Here is a 25,025-nt window from a genome sequence, read left to right on the forward strand (position 1 = left end):
ACAAGAGGACAGAAGGTTATGGTAGAAGTGAGGAGGAAATAGAATATATTGAAATGGTTAAGACAGTAGTATTGTAAAGAAATAAGGTCAGTGTTACAACAAGAGGACAGAAGGTTATGGTAGAAGTGAGGAGGAAATAGAATATATTGAAATGGTTAAGACAGTAGTATTGTAAAGAAATAAGGTCAGTGTTACAACAAGAGGACAGAAGGTTATGGTAGAAGTGAGGAGGAAATAGAATATATTGAAATGGTTAAGACAGTAGTATTGTAAAGAAATAAGGTCAGTGTTACAACAAGAGGACAGAAGGTTATGGTAGAAGTGAGGAGGAAATAGAATATATTGAAATGGTTAAGACAGTAGTATTGTAAAGAAATAAGGTCAGTGTTACAACAAGAGGACAGAAGGTTATGGTAGAAGTGAGGAGGAAATAGAATATATTGAAATGGTTAAGACAGTAGTATTGTAAAGAAATAAGGTCAGTGTTACAACAAGAGGACAGAAGGTTATGGTAGAAGTGAGGAGGAAATAGAATATATTGAAATGGTTAAGACAGTAGTATTGTAAAGAAATAAGGTCAGTGTTACAACAAGAGGACAGAAGGTTATGGTAGAAGTGAGGAGGAAATAGAATATATTGAAATGGTTAAGACAGTAGTATTGTAAAGAAATAAGGTCAGTGTTACAACAAGAGGACAGAAGGTTATGGTAGAAGTGAGGAGGAAATAGAATATATTGAAATGGTTAAGACAGTAGTATTGTAAAGAAATAAGGTCAGTGTTACAACAAGACGACAGAAGGTTATGGTAGAAGTGAGGAGGAAATAGAATATATTGAAATGGTTAAGACAGTAGTATTGTAAAGAAATAAGGTCAGTGTTACAACAAGGATGGACAGAAGGTTATGGTAGAAGTGAGGAGGAAATAGAATATATTGAAATGGTTAAGACAGTAGTATTGTAAAAAAATAAGGTCAGTGTTACAACGAGACGACAGAAGGTTATGGTAGAAGTGAGGAGGAAATAGAATATATTGAAATGGTTAAGACAGTAGTATTGTAAAGAAATAAGGTCAGTGTTACAACAAGACGACAGAAGGTTATGGTAGAAGTGAGGAGGAAATAGAATATATTGAAATGGTTAAGACAGTAGTATTGTAAAGAAATAAGGTCAGTGTTACAACAAGAGGACAGAAGGTTATGGTAGAAGTGAGGAGGAAATAGAATATATTGAAATGGTTAAGACAGTAGTATTGTAAAGAAATAAGGTCAGTGTTACAACAAGACGACAGAAGGTTATGGTAGAAGTGAGGAGGAAATAGAATATATTGAAATGGTTAAGACAGTAGTATTGTAAAGAAATAAGGTCAGTGTTACAACAACAGAAGGTTATGGTAGAAGAGACGACAGAAGGTTATGGTAGAAGTGAGGAGGAAATAGAATATATTGAAATGGTTAAGACAGTAGTATTGTAAAGAAATAAGGTCAGTGTTACAACAAGAGGACAGAAGGTTATGGTAGAAGTGAGGAGGAAATAGAATATATTGAAATGGTTAAGACAGTAGTATTGTAAAGAAATAAGGTCAGTGTTACAACAAGACGACAGAAGGTTATGGTAGAAGTGAGGAGGAAATAGAATATATTGAAATGGTTAAGACAGTAGTATTGTAAAGAAATAAGGTCAGTGTTACAACAAGAGGACAGAAGGTTATGGTAGAAGTGAGGAGGAAATAGAATATATTGAAATGGTTAAGACAGTAGTATTGTAAAGAAATAAGGTCAGTGTTACAACAAGACGACAGAAGGTTATGGTAGAAGTGAGGAGGAAATAGAATATATTGAAATGGTTAAGACAGTAGTATTGTAAAGAAATAAGGTCAGTGTTACAACAAGAGGACAGAAGGTTATGGTAGAAGTGAGGAGGAAATAGAATATATTGAAATGGTTAAGACAGTAGTATTGTAATGGTAGAAATAAGGTCAGTGTTACAACAAGAGGACAGAAGGTTATGGTAGAAGTGAGGAGGAAATAGAATATATTGAAATGGTTAAGACAGTAGTATTGTAAAGAAATAAGGTCAGTGTTACAACAAGAGGACAGAAGGTTATGGTAGAAGTGAGGAGGAAATAGAATATATTGAAATGGTTAAGACAGTAGTATTGTAAAGAAATAAGGTCAGTGTTACAACAAGAGGACAGAAGGTTATGGTAGAAGTGAGGAGGAAATAGAATATATTGAAATGGTTAAGACAGTAGTATTGTAAAGAAATAAGGTCAGTGTTACAACGAGACGACAGAAGGTTATGGTAGAAGTGAGGAGGAAATAGAATATATTGAAATGGTTAAGACAGTAGTATTGTAAAGAAATAAGGTCAGTGTTACAACAAGAGGACAGAAGGTTATGGTAGAAGTGAGGAGGAAATAGAATATATTGAAATGGTTAAGACAGTAGTATTGTAAAGAAATAAGGTCAGTGTTACAACAAGAGGACAGAAGGTTATGGTAGAAGTGAGGAGGAAATAGAATATATTGAAATGGTTAAGACAGTAGTATTGTAAAGAAATAAGGTCAGTGTTACAACAAGAGGACAGAAGGTTATGGTAGAAGTGAGGAGGAAATAGAATATATTGAAATGGTTAAGACAGTAGTATTGTAAAGAAATAAGGTCAGTGTTACAACAAGAGGACAGAAGGTTATGGTAGAAGTGAGGAGGAAATAGAATATATTGAAATGGTTAAGACAGTAGTATTGTAAAAGAAATAAGGTCAGTGTTACAACAAGAGGACAGAAGGTTATGGTAGAAGTGAGGAGGAAATAGAATATATTGAAATGGTTAAGACAGTAGTATTGTAAAGAAATAAGGTCAGTGTTACAACAAGAGGACAGAAGGTTATGGTAGAAGTGAGGAGGAAATAGAATATATTGAAATGGTTAAGACAGTAGTATTGTAAAGAAATAAGGTCAGTGTTACAACAAGAGGACAGAAGGTTATGGTAGAAGTGAGGAGGAAATAGAATATATTGAAATGGTTAAGACAGTAGTATTGTAAAGAAATAAGGTCAGTGTTACAACAAGACGACAGAAGGTTATGGTAGAAGTGAGGAGGAAATAGAATATATTGAAATGGTTAAGACAGTAGTATTGTAAAGAAATAAGGTCAGTGTTACAACAAGAGGACAGAAGGTTATGGTAGAAGTGAGGAGGAAATAGAATATATTGAAATGGTTAAGACAGTAGTATTGTAAAGAAATAAGGTCAGTGTTACAACAAGAGGACAGAAGGTTATGGTAGAAGTGAGGAGGAAATAGAATATATTGAAATGGTTAAGACAGTAGTATTGTAAAGAAATAAGGTCAGTGTTACAACAAGAGGACAGAAGGTTATGGTAGAAGTGAGGAGGAAATAGAATATATTGAAATGGTTAAGACAGTAGTATTGTAAAGAAATAAGGTCAGTGTTACAACAAGAGGACAGAAGGTTATGGTAGAAGTGAGGAGGAAATAGAATATATTGAAATGGTTAAGACAGTAGTATTGTAAAGAAATAAGGTCAGTGTTACAACAAGAGGACAGAAGGTTATGGTAGAAGTGAGGAGGAAATAGAATATATTGAAATGGTTAAGACAGTAGTATTGTAAAGAAATAAGGTCAGTGTTACAACAAGAGGACAGAAGGTTATGGTAGAAGTGAGGAGGAAATAGAATATATTGAAATGGTTAAGACAGTAGTATTGTAAAGAAATAAGGTCAGTGTTACAACAAGAGGACAGAAGGTTATGGTAGAAGTGAGGAGGAAATAGAATATATTGAAATGGTTAAGACAGTAGTATTGTAAAGAAATAAGGTCAGTGTTACAACAAGAGGACAGAAGGTTATGGTAGAAGTGAGGAGGAAATAGAATATATTGAAATGGTTAAGACAGTAGTATTGTAAAGAAATAAGGTCAGTGTTACAACAAGAGAGACAGAAGGTTATGGTAGAAGTGAGGAGGAAATAGAATATATTGAAATGGTTAAGACAGTAGTATTGTAAAGAAATAAGGTCAGTGTTACAACAAGAGGACAGAAGGTTATGGTAGAAGTGAGGAGGAAATAGAATATATTGAAATGGTTAAGACAGTAGTATTGTAAAGAAATAAGGTCAGTGTTACAACAAGAGGACAGAAGGTTATGGTAGAAGTGAGGAGGAAATAGAATATATTGAAATGGTTAAGACAGTAGTATTGTAAAGAAATAAGGTCAGTGTTACAACAAGAGGACAGAAGGTTATGGTAGAAGTGAGGAGGAAATAGAATATATTGAAATGGTTAAGACAGTAGTATTGTAAAGAAATAAGGTCAGTGTTACAACAAGAGGACAGAAGGTTATGGTAGAAGTGAGGAGGAAATAGAATATATTGAAATGGTTAAGACAGTAGTATTGTAAAGAAATAAGGTCAGTGTTACAACAAGAGGACAGAAGGTTATGGTAGAAGTGAGGAGGAAATAGAATATATTGAAATGGTTAAGACAGTAGTATTGTAAAGAAATAAGGTCAGTGTTACAACAAGACGACAGAAGGTTATGGTAGAAGTGAGGAGGAAATAGAATATATTGAAATGGTTAAGACAGTAGTATTGTAAAGAAATAAGGTCAGTGTTACAACAAGAGGACAGAAGGTTATGGTAGAAGTGAGGAGGAAATAGAATATATTGAAATGGTTAAGACAGTAGTATTGTAAAGAAATAAGGTCAGTGTTACAACAAGACGACAGAAGGTTATGGTAGAAGTGAGGAGGAAATAGAATATATTGAAATGGTTAAGACAGTAGTATTGTAAAGAAATAAGGTCAGTGTTACAACAAGAGGACAGAAGGTTATGGTAGAAGTGAGGAGGAAATAGAATATATTGAAATGGTTAAGACAGTAGTATTGTAAAGAAATAAGGTCAGTGTTACAACAAGAGGACAGAAGGTTATGGTAGAAGTGAGGAGGAAATAGAATATATTGAAATGGTTAAGACAGTAGTATTGTAAAAGAAATAAGGTCAGTGTTACAACAAGAGGACAGAAGGTTATGGTAGAAGTGAGGAGGAAATAGAATATATTGAAATGGTTAAGACAGTAGTATTGTAAAGAAATAAGGTCAGTGTTACAACAAGAGGACAGAAGGTTATGGTAGAAGTGAGGAGGAAATAGAATATATTGAAATGGTTAAGACAGTAGTATTGTAAAGAAATAAGGTCAGTGTTACAACAAGAGGACAGAAGGTTATGGTAGAAGTGAGGAGGAAATAGAATATATTGAAATGGTTAAGACAGTAGTATTGTAAAGAAATAAGGTCAGTGTTACAACAAGAGGACAGAAGGTTATGGTAGAAGTGAGGAGGAAATAGAATATATTGAAATGGTTAAGACAGTAGTATTGTAAAGAAATAAGGTCAGTGTTACAACAAGAGGACAGAAGGTTATGGTAGAAGTGAGGAGGAAATAGAATATATTGAAATGGTTAAGACAGTAGTATTGTAAAGAAATAAGGTCAGTGTTACAACAAGAGGACAGAAGGTTATGGTAGAAGTGAGGAGGAAATAGAATATATTGAAATGGTTAAGACAGTAGTATTGTAAAGAAATAAGGTCAGTGTTACAACAAGAGGACAGAAGGTTATGGTAGAAGTGAGGAGGAAATAGAATATATTGAAATGGTTAAGACAGTAGTATTGTAAAGAAATAAGGTCAGTGTTACAACAAGAGGACAGAAGGTTATGGTAGAAGTGAGGAGGAAATAGAATATATTGAAATGGTTAAGACAGTAGTATTGTAAAGAAATAAGGTCAGTGTTACAACAAGAGGACAGAAGGTTATGGTAGAAGTGAGGAGGAAATAGAATATATTGAAATGGTTAAGACAGTAGTATTGTAAAAAATAAGGTCAGTGTTACAACAAGACGACAGAAGGTTATGGTAGAAGTGAGGAGGAAATAGAATATATTGAAATGGTTAAGACAGTAGTATTGTAAAGAAATAAGGTCAGTGTTACAACAAGAGGACAGAAGGTTATGGTAGAAGTGAGGAGGAAATAGAATATATTGAAATGGTTAAGACAGTAGTATTGTAAAGAAATAAGGTCAGTGTTACAACAAGAGGACAGAAGGTTATGGTAGAAGTGAGGAGGAAATAGAATATATTGAAATGGTTAAGACAGTAGTATTGTAAAGAAATAAGGTCAGTGTTACAACAAGACGACAGAAGGTTATGGTAGAAGTGAGGAGGAAATAGAATATATTGAAATGGTTAAGACAGTATGTAAAAAATAAGGTCAGTGTTACAAGAAGAGGACAGAAGGTTATGGTAGAAGTGAGGAGGAAATAGAATATATTGAAATGGTTAAGACAGTAGTATTGTAAAGAAATAAGGTCAGTGTTACAACAAGAGGACAGAAGGTTATGGTAGAAGTGAGGAGGAAATAGAATATATTGAAATGGTTAAGACAGTAGTATTGTAAAAGAAATAAGGTCAGTGTTACAACAAGAGGACAGAAGGTTATGGTAGAAGTGAGGAGGAAATAGAATATATTGAAATGGTTAAGACAGTAGTATTGTAAAGAAATAAGGTCAGTGTTACAACGAGACGACAGAAGGTTATGGTAGAAGTGAGGAGGAAATAGAATATATTGAAATGGTTAAGACAGTAGTATTGTAAAAGAAATATGGTCAGTGTTACAACGAGACGACAGAAGGTTATGGTAGAAGTGAGGAGGAAATAGAATATATTGAAATGGTTAAGACAGTAGTATTGTAAAGAAATAAGGTCAGTGTTACAACAAGAAGACAGAAGGTTATGGTAGAAGTGAGGAGGAAATAGAATATATTGAAATGGTTAAGACAGTAGTATTGTAAAGAAATAAGGTCAGTGTTACAACAAGACGACAAACAGAAGGTTATGGTAGAAGTGAGGAGGAAATAGAATATATTGAAATGGTTAAGACAGTAGTATTGTAAAAGAAATAAGGTCAGTGTTACAACAAGAGGACAGAAGGTTATGGTAGAAGTGAGGAGGAAATAGAATATATTGAAATGGTTAAGACAGTATGTAAAGAAATAAGGTCAGTGTTACAACAAGAGGACAGAAGGTTATGGTAGAAGTGAGGAGGAAATAGAATATATTGAAATGGTTAAGACAGTAGTATTGTAAAGAAATAAGGTCAGTGTTACAACAAGAGGACAGAAGGTTATGGTAGAAGTGAGGAGGAAATAGAATATATTGAAATGGTTAAGACAGTAGTATTGTAAAGAAATAAGGTCAGTGTTACAACAAGAGGACAGAAGGTTATGGTAGAAGTGAGGAGGAAATAGAATATATTGAAATGGTTAAGACAGTAGTATTGTAAAGAAATAAGGTCAGTGTTACAACAAGAGGACAGAAGGTTATGGTAGAAGTGAGGAGGAAATAGAATATATTGAAATGGTTAAGACAGTAGTATTGTAAAAGAAATAAGGTCAGTGTTACAACAAGACGACAGAAGGTTATGGTAGAAGTGAGGAGGAAATAGAATATATTGAAATGGTTAAGACAGTAGTATTGTAAAGAAATAAGGTCAGTGTTACAACAAGAGGACAGAAGGTTATGGTAGAAGTGAGGAGGAAATAGAATATATTGAAATGGTTAAGACAGTAGTATTGTAAAGAAATAAGGTCAGTGTTACAACAAGACGACAGAAGGTTATGGTAGAAGTGAGGAGGAAATAGAATATATTGAAATGGTTAAGACAGTAGTATTGTAAAGAAATAAGGTCAGTGTTACAACAAGAGGACAGAAGGTTATGGTAGAAGTGAGGAGGAAATAGAATATATTGAAATGGTTAAGACAGCAGTATTGTAAAGAAATAAGGTCAGTGTTACAACAAGACGACAGAAGGTTATGGTAGAAGTGAGGAGGAAATAGAATATATTGAAATGGTTAAGACAGTAGTATTGTAAAGAAATAAGGTCAGTGTTACAACAGAGAGGACAGAAGGTTATGGTAGAAGTGAGGAGGAAATAGAATATATTGAAATGGTTAAGACAGTAGTATTGTAAAGAAATAAGGTCAGTGTTACAACAAGAGGACAGAAGGTTATGGTAGAAGTGAGGAGGAAATAGAATATATTGAAATGGTTAAGACAGTAGTATTGTAAAAGAAATAAGGTCAGTGTTACAACAAGAGGACAGAAGGTTATGGTAGAAGTGAGGAGGAAATAGAATATATTGAAATGGTTAAGACAGTAGTATTGTAAAAAAAATAAGGTCAGTGTTACAACAAGAGGACAGAAGGTTATGGTAGAAGTGAGGAGGAAATAGAATATATTGAAATGGTTAAGACAATAGTATTGTAAAGAAATAAGGTCAGTGTTACAACAAGAGGACAGAAGGTTATGGTAGAAGTGAGGAGGAAATAGAATATATTGAAATGGTTAAGACAGTAGTATTGTAAAGAAATAAGGTCAGTGTTACAACAAGAGGACAGAAGGTTATGGTAGAAGTGAGGAGGAAATAGAATATATTGAAATGGTTAAGACAGTATGTAAAGAAATAAGGTCAGTGTTACAACAAGAGGACAGAAGGTTATGGTAGAAGTGAGGAGGAAATAGAATATATTGAAATGGTTAAGATAGTAGTATTGTAAAGAAATAAGGTCAGTGTTACAACAAGACGACAGAAGGTTATGGTAGAAGTGAGGAGGAAATAGAATATATTGAAATGGTTAAGACAGTAGTATTGTAAAGAAATAAGGTCAGTGTTACAACAAGACGACAGAAGGTTATGGTAGAAGTGAGGAGGAAATAGAATATATTGAAATGGTTAAGACAGTAGTATTGTAAAGAAATAAGGTCAGTGTTACAACGAGACGACAGAAGGTTATGGTAGAAGTGAGGAGGAAATAGAATATATTGAAATGGTTAAGACAGTAGTATTGTAAAAGAAATAAGGTCAGTGTTACAACGAAAAGACAGAAGGTTATGGTAGAAGTGAGGAGGAAATAGAATATATTGAAATGGTTAAGACAGTAGTATTGTAAAAGAAATAAGGTCAGTGTTACAACAAGAGGACAGAAGGTTATGGTAGAAGTGAGGAGGAAATAGAATATATTGAAATGGTTAAAACAGCAGTATTGTAAAGAAATAAGGTCAGTGTTACAACAAGACGACAGAAGGTTATGGTAGAAGTGAGGAGGAAATAGAATATATTGAAATGGTTAAGACAGTAGTATTATAAAGAAATAAGGTCAGTGTTACAACGAGAGGACAGAAGGTTATGGTAGAAGTGAGGAGGAAATAGAATATATTGAAATGGTTAAGACAGTAGTATTGTAAAGAAATAAGGTCAGTGTTACAACAAGACGACAGAAGGTTATGGTAGAAGTGAGGAGGAAATAGAATATATTGAAATGGTTAAGACAGTAGTATTGTCAGTGTTACAACAAGAGGACAGAAGGTTATGGTAGAAGTGAGGAGGAAATAGAATATATTGAAATGGTTAAGACAATAGTATTGTAAAGAAATAAGGTCAGTGTTACAACAAGAGGACAGAAGGTTATGGTAGAAGTGAGGAGGAAATAGAATATATTGAAATGGTTAAGACAGTAGTATTGTAAAGAAATAAGGTCAGTGTTACAACGAGAGGACAGAAGGTTATGGTAGCAGTGAGGAGGAAATAGAATATATTGAAATGGTTAAGACAGTATGTAAAGAAATAAGGTCAGTGTTACAACAAGAGGACAGAAGGTTATGGTAGAAGTGAGGAGGAAATAGAATATATTGAAATGGTTAAGATAGTAGTATTGTAAAGAAATAAGGTCAGTGTTACAACAAGACGACAGAAGGTTATGGTAAAAGTAAGGAGGAAATAGAATATATTGGGAATGGTTAAGACAGCAGTATTGTAAAAGAAATAAGGTCAGTGTTACAACGAGACGACAGAAGGTTATGGTAGAAGTGAGGAGGAAATAGAATATATTGAAATGGTTAAGACAGTAGTATTGTAAAAGAAATAAGGTCAGTGTTACAACGAGACGACAGAAGGTTATGGTAGAAGTGAGGAGGAAATAGAATATATTGAAATGGTTAAGACAGTAGTATTGTAAAGAAATAAGGTCAGTGTTACAACGAGACGACAGAAGGTTATGGTAGAAGTGAGGAGGAAATAGAATATATTGAAATGGTTAAGACAGCAGTATTGTAAAGAAATAAGGTCAGTGTTACAACGAGACGACAGAAGGTTATGGTAGAAGTGAGGAGGAAATAGAATATATTGAAATGGTTAAGACAGTAGTATTGTAAAAGAAATAAGGTCAGTGTTACAACGAAAGGACAGAAGGTTATGGTAGAAGTGAGGAGGAAATAGAATATATTGAAATTGTTAAGACAGTAGTATTGTAAAAGAAATAAGGTCAGTGTTACAACGAGAAAACAGAAGGTTATGGTAGAAGTGAGGAGGAAATAGAATATATTGAAATGGTTAAGACAGTAGTATTGTAAAAGAAATAAGGTCAGTGTTACAACAAGAGGACAGAAGGTTATGGTAGAAGTGAGGAGGAAATAGAATATATTGAAATGGTTAAGACAGTAGTATTGTAAAGAAATAAGGTCAGTGTTACAACAAGACGACAGAAGGTTATGGTAGAAGTGAGGAGGAAATAGAATATATTGAAATGGTTAAAACAGTAGTATTGTAAAGAAATAAGGTCAGTGTTACAACAAGAGGACAGAAGGTTATGGTAGAAGTGAGGAGGAAATAGAATATATTGAAATGGTTAAGACAGCAGTATTGTAAAGAAATAAGGTCAGTGTTACAACAAGACGACAGAAGGTTATAGTAGAAGTGAGGAGGAAATAGAATATATTGAAATGGTTAAGACAGTAGTATTGTAAAGAAATAAGGTCAGTGTTACAACAAGACGACAGAAGGTTATGGTAGAAGTGAGGAGGAAATAGAATATATTGAAATGGTTAAGACAGTAGTATTGTAAAGAAATAAGGTCAGTGTTACAACAGAGACGACAGAAGGTTATGGTAGAAGTGAGGAGGAAATAGAATATATTGAAATGGTTAAGACAGTATGTAAAGAAATAAGGTCAGTGTTACAACAAGAGGACAGAAGGTTATGGTAGAAGTGAGGAGGAAATAGAATATATTGAAATGGTTAAGACAGCAGTATTGTAAAGAAATAAGGTCAGTGTTACAACGAGACGACAGAAGGTTATGGTAGAAGTGAGGAGGAAATAGAATATATTGAAATGGTTAAGACAGCAGTATTGTAAAGAAATAAGGTCAGTGTTACAACGAGACGACAGAAGGTTATGGTAGAAGTGAGGAGGAAATAGAATATATTGAAATGGTTAAGACAGTAGTATTGTAAAAGAAATAAGGTCAGTGTTACAACATGAAAGGACAGAAGGTTATGGTAGAAGTGAGGAGGAAATAGAATATATTGAAATTGTTAAGACAACAGTATTGTAAAAGAAATAAGGTCAGTGTTACAACGAGAAAACAGAAGGTTATGGTAGAAGTGAGGAGGAAATAGAATATATTGAAATGGTTAAGACAGTAGTATTGTAAAAGAAATAAGGTCAGTGTTACAACAAGACGACAGAAGGTTATGGTAGAAGTGAGGAGGAAATAGAATATATTGAAATGGTTAAGACAGTAGTATTGTAAAAGAAATAAGGTCAGTGTTACAACAAGAGGACAGAAGGTTATGGTAGAAGTGAGGAGGAAATAGAATATATTGAAATGGTTAAGACAGCAGTATTGTAAAAGAAATAAGGTCAGTGTTACAACAAGACGACAGAAGGTTATGGTAGAAGTGAGGAGGAAATAGAATATATTGAAATGGTTAAGACAGTAGTATTGTAAAGAAATAAGGTCAGTGTTACAACAAGAGAACAGAAGGTTATGGTAGAAGTGAGGAGGAAATAGAATATATTGAAATGGTTAAGACAGTAGTATTGTAAAGAAATAAGGTCAGTGTTACAACAAGAGGACAGAAGGTTATGGTAGAAGTGAGGAGGAAATAGAATATATTGAAATGGTTAAAACAGCAGTATTGTAAAGAAATAAGGTCAGTGTTACAACAAGACGACAGAAGGTTATGGTAGAAGTGAGGAGGAAATAGAATATATTGAAATGGTTAAGACAGTAGTATTGTAAAGAAATAAGGTCAGTGTTACAACGAGAGGACAGAAGGTTATGGTAGAAGTGAGGAGGAAATAGAATATATTGAAATGGTTAAGACAGTAGTATTGTAAAGAAATAAGGTCAGTGTTACAACAAGACGACAGAAGGTTATGGTAGAAGTAAGGAGGAAATAGAATATATTGAAATGGTTAAGACAGCAGTATTGTAAAGAAATAAGGTCAGTGTTACAACAAGAAGACAGAAGGTTATGGTAGAAGTGAGGAGGAAATAGAATATATTGAAATGGTTAAGACAGTAGTATTGTAAAGAAATAAGGTCAGTGTTACAACAAGACGACAGAAGGTTATGGTAGAAGTGAGGAGGAAATAGAATATATTGAAATGGTTAAGACAGTAGTATTGTAAAGAAATAAGGTCAGTGTTAGAACGAAAGGACAGAAGGTTATGATAGAAGTAAGGAGAAAATAGAATATATTGAAATGGTTAAGACAGTAGTATTGTAAAGAAATAAGGTCAGTGTTACAACGAGAGGACAGAAGGTTATGATAGAAGTAAGGAGAAAATAGAATATATTGAAATGGTTAAGACAGTAGTATTGTAAAGAAATAAGGTCAGTGTTACAACGAGAGGACAGAAGGTTATGGTAGCAGTGAGGAGGAAATAGAATATATTGAAATGGTTAAGACAGTATGTAAAAAATAAGGTCAGTGTTACAACAAGAGGACAGAAGGTTATGGTAGAAGTGAGGAGGAAATAGAATATATTGAAATGGTTAAGACAGTAGTATTGTAAAAGAAATAAGGTCAGTGTTACAACAAGACGACAGAAGGTTATGGTAGAAGTGAGGAGGAAATAGAATATATTGAAATGGTTAAGACAGCAGTATTGTAAAGAAATAAGGTCAGTGTTACAACAAGACGACAGAAGGTTATGGTAGAAGTGAGGAGGAAATAGAATATATTGAAATGGTTAAGACAGCAGTATTGTAAAGAAATAAGGTCAGTGTTACAATGAGACGACAGAAGGTTATGGTAGAAGTGAGGAGGAAATAGAATATATTGAAATGGTTAAGACAGTAGTATTGTAAAAGAAATAAGGTCAGTGTTACAACGAAAGGACAGAAGGTTATGGTAGAAGTGAGGAGGAAATAGAATATATTGAAATGGTTAAGACAGTAGTATTGTAAAAGAAATAAGGTCAGTGTTACAACGAGAAAACAGAAGGTTATGGTAGAAGTGAGGAGGAAATAGAATATATTGAAATGGTTAAGACAGTAGTATTGTAAAAGAAATAAGGTCAGTGTTACAACAAGAGGACAGAAGGTTATGGTAGAAGTGAGGAGGAAATAGAATATATTGAAATGGTTAAGACAGCAGTATTGTAAAAGAAATAAGGTAAGTGTTACAACAAGACGACAGAAGGTTATGGTAGAAGTGAGGAGGAAATAGAATATATTGAAATGGTTAAAACAGTAGTATTGTAAAATAAATAAGGTCAGTGTTACAACGAGACGACAGAAGGGTATGGTAGAAGTGAGGAGGAAATAGAATATATTGAAATGGTTAAGACAGTATGTAAAGAAATAAGGTCAGTGTTACAACAAGAGGACAGAAGGTTATGGTAGAAGTGAGGAGGAAATAGAATATATTGAAATGGTTAAGATAGTAGTATTGTAAAGAAATAAGGTCAGTGTTACAACAAGACGACAGAAGGTTATGGTAGAAGTAAGTGGGAAATAGAATATATTGGGAATGGTTAAGACAGCAGTATTGTAAAGAAATAAGGTCAGTGTTACAACGAGACGACAGAAGGTTATGGTAGAAGTGAGGAGGAAATAGAATATATTGAAATGGTTAAGACAGCAGTATTGTAAAGAAATAAGGTCAGTGTTACAATGAGACGACAGAAGGGTATGGTAGAAGTGAGGAGGAAATAGAATATATTCAAATGGTTAAGACAGTAGTATTGTAAAAGAAATAAGGTCAGTGTTACAACAAGAGGACAGAAGGTTATGGTAGAAGTGAGGAGGAAATAGAATATATTGAAATGGTTAAGACAGCAGTATTGTAAAGAAATAAGGTCAGTGTTACAACAAGACGACAGAAGGTTATGGTAGAAGTGAGGAGGAAATAGAATATATTGAAATGGTTAAAACAGTAGTATTGTAAAGAAATAAGGTCAGTGTTACAACAAGAGGACAGAAGGTTATGGTAGAAGTGAGGAGGAAATAGAATATATTGAAATGGTTAAGACAGTAGTATTGTAAAGAAATAAGGTCAGTGTTACAACAAGAGACGACAGAAGGTTATGGTAGAAGTGAGGAGGAAATAGAATATATTGAAATGGTTAAGACAGTAGTATTGTAAAGAAATAAGGTCACTGTTACAACAAGAGAACAGAAGGTTATGGTAGAAGTGAGGAGGAAATAAAATATATTGAAATGGTTAAGACAGTAGTATTGTAAAGAAATAAGGTCAGTGTTACAACAAGACGACAGAAGGTTATGGTAGAAGTGAGGAGGAAATAGAATATATTGAAATGGTTAAGACAGTAGTATTGTAAAGAAATAAGGTCAGTGTTACAACAGAGACGACAGAAGGTTATGGTAGAAGTGAGGAGGAAATAGAATATATTGAAATGGTTAAGACAGTAGTATTGTAAAGAAATAAGGTCAGTGTTACAACGAGAGGACAGAAGGTTATGGTAGAAGTGAGGAGGAAATAGAATATATTGAAATGGTTAAGACAGTAGTATTGTAAAGAAATAAGGTCAGTGTTACAACAAGACGACAGAAGGTTATGGTAGAAGTAAGGAGGAAATAGAATATATTGAAATGGTTAAGACAGCAGTATTGTCAGTGTTACAACAAGAGGACAGAAGGTTATGGTAGAAGTGAGGAGGAAATAGAATATATTGAAATGGTTAAGACAATAGTATTGTAAAGAAATAAGGTCAGTGTTACAACAAGAGGACAGAAGGTTATGGTAGAAGTGAGGAGGAAATAGAATATATTGAAATGGTTAAGACAGTAGTATTGTAAAGAAATAAGGTCAGTGTTACAACGAGAGGACAGAAGGTTATGGTAGCAGTGAGGAGGAAATAGAATATATTGAAATGGTTAAGACAGTATGTAAAGAAATAAGGTCAGTGTTACAACAAGAGGACAGAAGGTTATGGTAGAAGTGAGGAGGAAATAGAATATATTGAAATGGTTAAGATAGTAGTATTGTAAAGAAATAAGGTCAGTGTTACAACAAGACGACAGAAGGTTATGGTAAAAGTAAGGAGGAAATAGAATATATTGGGAATGGTTAAGACAGCAGTATTGTAAAGAAATAAGGTCAGTGTTACAACGAGACGACAGAAGGTTATGGTAGAAGTGAGGAGGAAATAGAATATATTGAAATAGTTAAGAAACAGTATTGTAAAAAATAAGGTCAGTGTTACAAGGAGACGACAGAAGGGTATGGTAGAAGTGAGGAGGAAATAGAATATATTCAAATGGTTAAGACAGCAGTATTGTAAAGAAATAAGGTCAGTGTTACAACGAGACGACAGAAGGTTATGGTAGAAGTGAGGAGGAAATAGAATATATTGAAATGGTTAAGACAGTAGTATTGTAAAGAAATAAGGTCAGTGTTACAACAAGAGGACAGAAGGTTATATGGTAGAAGTGAGGAGAAATAGAATATATTGAAATGGTTAAGACAGCAGTATTGTAAAGAAATAAGGTCAGTGTTACAACAAGAGGACAGAAGGTTATGGTAGAAGTGAGGAGGAAATAGAATATATTGAAATGGTTAAGACAGTAGTATTGTAAAGAAATAAGGTCACTGTTACAACAAGAGAACAGAAGGTTATGGTAGAAGTGAGGAGGAAATAAAATATATTGAAATGGTTAAGACAGTAGTATTGTAAAGAGATAAGGTAAGTGTTACAACAAGAGGACAGAAGGTTATGGTAGAAGTGAGGACGAAATAGAATATATTGAAATAGTTAAAACAGCAGTATTGTAAAGAAATAAGGTCAGTGTTACAACAAGACGACAGAAGGTTATGGTAGAAGTGAGGAGGAAATAGAATATATTGAAATGGTTAAGACAGTAGTATTGTAAAGAAATAAGGTCAGTGTTACAACAAGACGACAGAAGGTTATGGTAGAAGTAAGGAGGAAATAGAATATATTGAAATGGTTAAGACAGCAGTATTGTCAGTGTTACAACAAGAGGACAGAAGGTTATGGTAGAAGTGAGGAGGAAATAGAATATATTGAAATGGTTAAGACAGCAGTATTGTAAAGAAATAAGGTCAGTGTTACAAGGAGACGACAGAAGGGTATGGTAGAAGTGAGGAGGAAATAGAATATATTCAAATGGTTAAGACAGCAGTATTGTAAAGAAATAAGGTCAGTGTTACAACGAGACAACAGAAGGGTATGGTAGAAGTGAGGAGGAAATAGAATATATTCAAATGGTTAAGACAGCAGTATTGTAAAGAAATAAGGTCAGTGTTACAATGAGACGACAGAAGGGTGTGGTAGAAGTGAGGAGGAAATAGAATATATTCAAATGGTTAAGACAGCAGTATTGTAAAGAAATAAAGTCAATGTTACAACGAGACGACAGAAGGGTATGGTAGAAGTGAGGAGGAAATAGAATATATTGAAATGGTTAAGACAGTAGTATTGTAAAGAAATAAGGTCAGTGTTACAACGAGACGACAGAAGGTTATGGTAGAAGTGAGGAGGAAATAGAATATATTGAAATGGTTAAGACAGCAGTATTGTAAAGAAATAAGGTCAGTGTTACAACAAGACGACAGAAGGTTATGGTAGAAGTAAGGAGGAAATAGAATATATTGAAATGGTTAAGACAGCAGTATTGTAAAGAAATAAGGTCAGTGTTACAACGAGACGACAGAAGGTTAATGTAGAAGTGAGAAGGAAATGGAATATATTGAAATGGTTAAGACAGCAGTATTGTAAAGAAATAAGGTCAGTGTTACAACAAGACGACAGAAGGTTATGGTAGAAGTAAGGAGGAAATAGAATATATTGAAATGGTTAAGACAGCAGTGTTGTAAAGAAATAAGGTCAGTGTTACAACAAGACGACAGAAGGTTATGGTAGAAGTAAGGAGGAAATAGTATATATTGAAATGGTTAAGACAGCAGTATTGTAAAGAAATAAGGTCAGTGTTACAACAGAGACGACAGAAGGTTATGGTAGAAGTGAGAAGGAAATAGAATATATTGAAATGGTTAAGACAGCAGTATTGTAAAGAAATAAGGTCAGTGTTACAACGAGAGAACAGAAGGTTATGGTAGAAGTTAGGAGGAAATAGAATATATTGAAATTGTTAAGACAGTAATATTGTAAAGAAATAAGGTCAGTGTTAAAACGAGATGACAGAAGGTTATGATAGAAGTGAGGAGGAAATAGAATATATTGAAATGGTTAAGACAGCAGTATTGTAAAGAAATAAGGTCAGTGTTACAACGAGAGGACAGAAGGTTATGGTAGAAGTGAGGAGGAAATAGAATATATGGAAATGTATAAGACAGCAGTATTGTAAAGAAATAAGGTCAGTGTTACTACGAGAGGACAGAAGGTTATGGTAGAAATGAGGAGGAAATAGAATATATTGAAATGATTAAGACAGTAGTATTTCAAAGAAATAAGGTCAGTGTTACAACGAGATGACAGAAGTTTATGGTAGAATTGAGGAGAAAATAGAATATATTGAAATTGTTAAGACAGTAGTATTGTAAAGAAATAAGGTCAGTGTTACACGCAGTCAAAGATTCTTATCGTGGGATGATGGCACGTAACAATTCTGTCATTGAGATGTATCAAATGGTCTAACAAGAATGAGATGCCGACAGCTGTAAGCCTGGTGAAATGGAAGCGACCTGTATGGAGGAATACAAACATGTGTTATCAGGCGAAAAAGAAGCAGATGTGCATGGATACATTACCAAGTGCACAAACACCTAGTATCGTATGGTGCAAAGCAATTAGAAAATAGAAAGGGCTCTCACCCAAAATTTGCACCTTATAATATCGTAACAATACAGATAAGAAAAGGATGGCACATAATATCGTTTATTTACCAGTTGACAAAAAAGTACCTCACTTAATGTGGTTTATTTATCAGTTGACAGAAAGAACCTCACTTAATGTGGTTTATTTACCAGTTGACAAAAAAGTACCTCTCTTAATGTCGTTTATTTACCAGTTGACGGAAAAGTACCTCACTTAATGTGGTTTATTTACCAGTTGACAAAAAAGTACCTCTCTTAATGTGGTTTATTTACCAGTTGACGGAAAAGTACCTCTCTTAATGTGGTTTATTTACCAGTTGACGGAAAAGTACCTCACTTAATGTGGTTTATTTACCAGTTGACGGAAAAGTACCTCACTTAATGTGGTTTATTTACCAGTTGACAAAAAAGTACCTCTCTTAATGTGGTTTATTTACCAGTTGACGGAAAAGTACCTCTCTTAATGTGGTTTATTTACCAGTTGACAGAAAAGTACCTCACTTAATGTGGTTTATTTACCAGTTGACAGAAAAGTACCTCTCTTAATGTGGTTTATTTACCAGCTGACGGAAAAGTACCTCTCTTAATGTGGTTTATTTACCAGTTGACGGAAAAGTACCTCTCTTAATGTCGTTTATTTACCAGTTGACGGAAAAGTACCTCACTTAATGTGGTTTATTTACCAGTTGACAAAAAAGTACCTCTCTTAATGTGGTTTATTTACCAGTTGACGGAAAAGTACCTCTCTTAATGTGGTTTATTTACCAGTTGACGGAAAAGTACCTCACTTAATGTGGTTTATTTACCAGTTGACGGAAAAGTACCTCACTTAATGTGGTTTATTTACCAGTTGACAAAAAAGTACCTCTCTTAATGTGGTTTATTTACCAGTTGACAGAAAAGTACCTCTCTTAATGTCGTTTATTTACCAGTTGACAGAAAAGAACCTCTCTTAATGTGGTTTATTTACCAGTTGACAGAAAAGAACCTCTCTTAATGTGGTTTATTTACCAGTTGACAGAAAAGTACCTCACTTAATGTGGTTTATTTACCAGTTGACAGAAAAGTACCTCACTTAATGTGGTTTATTTACCAGTTGATATAAAAGTACCTCTCTTAATGTGGTTTATTTACCAGTTGACAGAAAAGTACCTCACTTAATGTGGTTTATTTACCAGTTGACAGAAAAGTACCTCACTTAATGTGGTTTATTTACCAGTTGACAGAAAAGTACCTCACTTAATGTGGTTTATTTACCAGTTGACAGAAAAGTACCTCACTTAATGTGGTTTATTTACCAGTTGACAGAAAAGAACCTCACTTAATGTCGTTTCGTTGCAGGTTCACAGTAAATAAAATGTTTTATTTCAGGTATACAATAGAAAACAAGCGCTTGCCCGACTTCATCTCTTCCACTCTTCAAATCACCTCAGCTGACAGACGAGACTCAGGCTCGTTCGTATGTCTCGTTGAAAACCCATATGGCAGTGATGAAACAAGGTTTCGGCTCATAGTGCAAGGTAAACTTCGTATGAAGTATGATCGTCAAGTCCAGAATACACTTCTCATTTTGTAAACTATAAAAGGTTTTTCCTGGTTAAAACTGTGGGCAGGATGTGATAAACTATTTGTTTCTACTTAATTGCTGGAAAGTGTGGAACAGCAATAAGTATCAAAACTCTAATCATAATAGAGGTCACCACCGGAGTTAAATATGATATGTGCTTTTCATATCGTTGCTTAAAAGCGATCTCTTCATATAGATCTAATTATAGATTCTATCGCTCTTTAAATTACGATTAATCTTACACTAAAACTGAAATCTCAACTTTAGGAATCATATGTTTACTTGACATGTAAATATAAAACCACAGATTGCAACAATTAAACATTTCAGTTATAAGAATTGATTAGATATAAACTCCAGTAAGTTGAAGAACTAGTGCAAAGAATTGGTTAGATATAATATTCAGTAAGTTGAACAACTAGTACATAGAACTGGTAAGATATAATCTCCAGTAAGTTGAAGAACTACTGCATAGAATTGGTTAGATATAATCTCCTGTATGTTGAACAACTATTTCATAGGACTGGTTAGATATAATATTCAGTAAGTTGAAGAACTTGTACATAGATCTGGTTAGATATAATATTCAGTAAGTTGAAGAACTTGTACATACATCTGGTTAGATATAATATTCAGTAAGAACTACCACATAGAACTGGTAAGATATAATCTCCAGTAAGTTGAAGAACTAGCACATAGAACTGGTTAGATATAATATTCAGTAAGTTGAAGAACTAGTGCAAAGAATTAGTTAGATATAATCTCCAGTAAGTTGAAGAACTAGAACAATAAAGTGGTTAGATATAATATTCAGTAAGTTGAAGAACTAGAACAATAAAGTGGTTAGATATAATATTCAGTAAGTTGAAGAACTATTGCAACGAATTGGTTACATATTGGTTACAACTTACATTTCCAGTAAGTTGAAGAACTAGTATATAGATCTGGTTAGATATAATACTCAGTAAGTTGAAGAAATAGTACATAGAATTGGTTATATATAATATTCAAAGGGTTGAAGAACTAGTACATAGCACTGGTTAGATATAATCTCCAGTAAGTTGAAGAACTAGAACATAGAACTGGTAAGATATAATCTTTAAAAACTTGAAGAACTAGTACATAGAACTTGTTAGATATAATATTCAGTAAGTTGAAGAACTAGTACACAGAATTGGTTTAATATAATCTCCATTAAGTTGAAGAACTAGTACATAGAACTTGTTAGATATAATATTCAGTAAGTTGAAGAACTAGTACATAGAACTGGTTACATATAATCTCCAGTAAGTTCATGAACTAGTGCAAAGAATTGGTTATATATACTCTCCAGTAAGTTTAAGAAGTAGTGCAAAGAATTGATTAGATTTTATCTCCAAAAAGTTGAAGAACTAGCACATAGAATTCGTTAGATATAATCTCCAGTAAGTTGAAGAACTAGCACATAGAATTCGTTAGATATAATCTCCAGTAAGTTGAAGAACTAGTACATAGAATTGATTAGATATAACCTTGAGTAAGTTGAAGAACTAGTACATAGAATTGATTAGATATAACCTTGAGTAAGTTGAAGAACTAGTACACAGAACTGGTAAGATATAATATTCAGTAAGTTGAAGAACTGGTACATAGAATTGTTTAGATATAATATCCAATAAGTTGAAGAACTAGTACATAGAACTGGTTAGATATAATCTCCAGTAAGATGAAGAACTAGTACATAGAACTGGTTAGATATAATCTCTAGTAAGATGAAGAACTAGTACATAGAACTGGTAAGATATAATCTCCAGAAAGTTGAAGAACTAGTACATACAACTGTTTAGATATAATATTCAGCAAGTTGAAGAACTTTTGCAAAGAATTGGTTATATATAATCTCAAGTTGAAGAACTAGTACATAGAACTGGTTAGATACAATCTCCACTAAGTTGAAGAACTAGTACATAGAACTGGTTAGATATAATCTCCAGTAAGTTGAAGAACTAGTACATAGAACTGGTTAGATATAATCTCCAGTAAGTTGAAGAACTAGAACATAGAACTGCTAAGATATAATCTCCAGTAAGTTGAAGAACTAGTACATAGAACTGCTTAAGATATAATATTCAGTAAGTTGAAGAACTAGTGCAAAGAATTGGTTATATATAATCATTAAAAAGTTGAAGAACTAGTACATAGAACTGGTTAGATATAATATTCAGTAAGTTGAAGAACTAGTACATAGAATTCGTTACATATAATTTCCAGTACTTTGAAGAACTAGTACATAGAACTGGTTAGAAATAATCTCCAGTAAGTTCAAGAACTAGTGCAAAGAGTTGGTTAGATATAATATTCACTAAGTTGAAGAACTAGTGGAAAGAATTGATTATACATAATCTCTAGTAAGTTGAAGAACTAGTACAATAAAGTGGTTAGATATAATATTCAGTAAGTTAAAGAAATAGTACAAAAAATTGGTTAGATATAATCTCCAGTAAGTTGAAGAACTACTACATAGAACTGGTTAGATATAATATTCAGTAAGTTGAAGAACTAGTACATAGAACTGGTTAGATATAATATTCAGTAAGTTGAAGTACTAGTACATGGAACTGGTTAGATATAATCTTCAGTAAGTTGAAGAACTAGTACATAGAACTGGTTAGATATAATCTCCAGTAAATTGAAGAACTAGAACATAGAACTGGTAAGATATAATCTCCAGTAAGTTGAAGAACTGGTACATAGAACTGCTTAAGATATAATATTCAGTAAGTTGAAGAACTAGTGCAAAGAATTGGTTATATATAATCTTTAAAAAGTTGAAGAACTAGTACATAGAACTGGTTAGATATAATCTCCAGTAAGTTGAAGAATTAGTACACAGAACTGGTTAGATATAATCTCCAGTAAGTTGAAGAACTAGTACATAGAACTGGTTAGATATAATATTCAGTAAGTTGAAGAACTTGTACATAGAATTGATTAGATATAATTTCCAGTAAGTTAAAGAACTAGTACATAGAACTGGTTAGATATAATATTCAGTAAGTTCAAGAACTAGTACATAGAATTGGTTACATATAATCTCCAGTAAGTGAAGAATTAGTACATAGAACTGGTTAGATATAATCTCCAGTAAGTTGAAGAACTAGTACATAGAACTGGTTAGATATAATCTCTAGTAAGTTGAAGAACTAGTACACAGAACTGGTTAGATATAATCTCCAGTAAGTTGAAGAACTAGTGCATAGAATTGGTTAGATATAATCTCCAGTAAGTGAAGAATTAGTACATAGAACTGGTTAGATATAATCTCCAGTAAGTTGAAGAACTAGTGCAAAGAATTGGTTATACATAATCTCCCAAAAGTTGAAGAACTAGTACATAGAACTGGTTAGATATAATCTCCAGTAAGTTGAAGAACTAGTGGAAAGAATTGGTTATACATAATCTCCAGTAAGTTGAAGAACAAGTACAATAAAGTGGTTAGATATAATATTCAGTAATTTGAAGAGCTAGTACATAGAACTGGTTAGATATAATCTCCAGTAAGATGAAGAACTAGTACATAGAACTGGTTAGATATAATCTCCAGTAAGATGAAGAACTAGTACATAGAACTGGTAAGATATAATCTCCAGAAAGTTGAAGAACTAGTACATAGAACAGTTTAGATATAATATTCAGCAAGTTGAAGAACTTTTGCAAAGAATTGGTTATATATAATCTCCAGAAAGTTGAAGAACTAGTACATAGAACAGTTTAGATATAATATTCAGCAAGTTGAAGAACTTTTGCAAAGAATTGGTTATATATAATCTCAAGTTGAAGAACTAGTGGAAAGAATTGGTTATACATAATCTCCAGTAAGTTGAAGAACAAGTACAATAAAGTGGTTAGTTATAATATTCAGTAATTTGAAGAGCTAGTACATAGAACTGGTTAGATATAATCTCCAGTAAGATGAAGAACTAGTACATAGAACTGGTTAGATACAATCTCCACTAAGTTGAAGAACTAGTACATAGAACTGGTTAGAAATAATCTCCAGTAAGTTGAAGAACTAGTACACACAACTGGTTAGATATAATCTCCAGTAAGTTGAAGAACTAGTGGAAAGAATTGGTTATACATAATCTCCCGAAAGTTGAAGAACTAGTACATAGAATTGGTTAGATATAATCTCCAGTAAGTGAAGAATTAGTACATAGAACTGGTTAGATATAATCTCCAGTAAGTTGAAGAACTAGTACATAGAACTGGTTAGATATAATATTCAGTAAGTTGAAGAACTTGTACATAGAATTGATTAGATATAATCTCCAGTAAGTTAAAGAACTAGTACATAGAACTGGTTAGATATAATCTCCAATAAGTTGAAGAACTAGTACATAGAACTGGTTAGATATAATCTCCAGTAAGTTGAAGAACTAGTGCAAAGAATTGGTTATACATAATCTCCCAAAAGTTGAAGAACTAGTACATAGAACTGGTTAGATATAATCTCCAGTAAGTTGAAGAACTAGTGGAAAGAATTGGTTATACATAATCTCCAGTAAGTTGAAGAACAAGTACAATAAAGTGGTTAGATATAATATTCAGTAATTTGAAGAGCTAGTGCATAGAACTGGTTAGATATAATCTCCAGTAAGATGAAGAACTAGTACATAGAACTGGTTAGATATAATCTCCAGTAAGATGAAGAACTAGTACATAGAACTGGTAAGATATAATCTCCAGAAAGTTGAAGAACTAGTACATAGAACTGTTTAGATATAATATTCAGCAAGTTGAAGAACTTTTGCAAAGAATTGGTTATATATAATCTCAAGTTGAAGAACTAGTACATAGAACTGGTTAGATACAATCTCCACTAAGTTGAAGAACTAGTACATAGAACTGGTTAGAAATAATCTCCAGTAAGTTGAAGAACTAGTACACACAACTGGTAAGATATAATCTCCAGTAAGTTGAAGAACTAGTGGAAAGAATTGGTTATACATAATCTCCCGAAAGTTGAAGAACTAGTACATAGAATTGGTTAGATATAATCTTTAAAAAGTTGAAGAACTAGTACATAGAACTGGTAAGATATAATATTCAGTAAGTTGAAGAACTAGTACATAGAATTGGTTACATATAATCTCGAGTAAGTTGAAGAACTAGTACATAGAATTGGTTAGATATAATCTCCAGCAAGATGAAGAACTAGTACATAGAACTGGTTAGATATAATCTCCAGTAAGTGAAGAATTAGTACACAGAACTGGTTAGATATAATCTCCAGTAA

At 33.2% G+C, this 25,025-nt stretch overlaps 1 pseudogene across 1 annotated transcript in view; it reads left to right on the top strand.

The window, feature by feature from the left end:
• Window positions 1–25,025, top strand: part of LOC143245839 (cell adhesion molecule Dscam1-like) — a 175,085-nt pseudogene that overhangs the window by 95,349 nt on the left and 54,711 nt on the right. The window contains exon 13 of the transcript XR_013025696.1: window positions 19,552–19,700. The product of XR_013025696.1 is annotated as a cell adhesion molecule Dscam1-like (transcript). The remainder of the gene's footprint in view (window positions 1–19,551; window positions 19,701–25,025) is intronic.

Source organism: Tachypleus tridentatus, chromosome 3 (genome assembly GCF_004210375.1).
Source record: "Tachypleus tridentatus isolate NWPU-2018 chromosome 3, ASM421037v1, whole genome shotgun sequence".
NCBI lineage: Eukaryota > Metazoa > Arthropoda > Merostomata > Xiphosura > Limulidae > Tachypleus > Tachypleus tridentatus.